Source organism: Acanthisitta chloris, unplaced genomic scaffold (assembly GCF_000695815.1).
Source record: "Acanthisitta chloris isolate BGI_N310 unplaced genomic scaffold, ASM69581v1 scaffold25571, whole genome shotgun sequence".
Classification (NCBI taxonomy): Eukaryota; Metazoa; Chordata; class Aves; order Passeriformes; family Acanthisittidae; genus Acanthisitta; species Acanthisitta chloris.
Window position 1 is genome coordinate 28,270 of NW_008654690.1, and position 853 is coordinate 29,122.

Consider the following 853-nt stretch of genomic DNA (forward strand, 5'->3'; position numbering starts at 1 on the left):
CCTCTAGCACTGCATCTCCAACATCTCCCTCCAGCCCTCTACAGCAGTCTCATTCATTATGGGCTACAATGAGCTTTACAGCCTTGGAATTTTTCAGGAAACATGATCTCCTTTTCTAGCTAGTCCAATAAACTTGAAGGGCTCTGAACATTAATCCAACAGTTCCATTTGACAGAAAAATATCCAAGCTTTACAAACTTCAAGTTTGTATATTTGGTACACTAATGCTTTCCCTCCTCTTGATCATTATTACTACTGTCTAAGCCTTAGGCTTGCTAAGGGCCTAACAAATCTTGTTACTGAAAACCAAAAATATGGGCAAGGATCTCTGAAGCTGAACAACATAAATTTAGGGCAAGCTAAACTTTGTGTTCCCCTGAAGGTCAAATTAAACCATTAGCTAAGTGTTAGGAAGCTGGCTGCACTGGGATTCACAAAACAAGAACGGATTTTTTTTTGTTTTCAAAGCCATCTTAATTACCCAACATCCAACACAACCAGGCCAAGATTCCTTTTTAATTAGCAGGTAGGTAACAAAGTACACGCCAGGATACCCCAGTTCTGTGTGTCGGGTTGTATCATGTTATTCCCTGGCTCCTAAATCTCATCCCGTGAGTGCATGTGAAACACTATTTCCCCGTGAACGATGGGGATGCAGCATTGACGAGAGCGTGAAGCACAGAGCTGATGGGACGACAGACTCAGCAGTGGCCAATAAAGTAGACAGGAAAAGAAGAAAAAGAGGAACAGAGTGACATACAGAGAGTAATACCGTATAACCAACTTCCCTATCCAGGGCACCACTGTACGTTCCCCTCTAGGGAAGGCATTTCTGCCACTGTTTCAGCCACAG

The 853-nt window shown here is 42.9% G+C and overlaps 1 protein-coding gene across 1 annotated transcript in view; it reads right to left on the reverse strand.

Moving 5' to 3' along the window:
• The window catches only part of SLCO4C1 (solute carrier organic anion transporter family, member 4C1), a gene marked incomplete at both ends in the record, with an annotated part of 28,442 nt that overhangs the window by 27,346 nt on the left and 243 nt on the right, over positions 1-853 (reverse strand). The gene's annotated exons all lie outside the window — the stretch shown is intronic.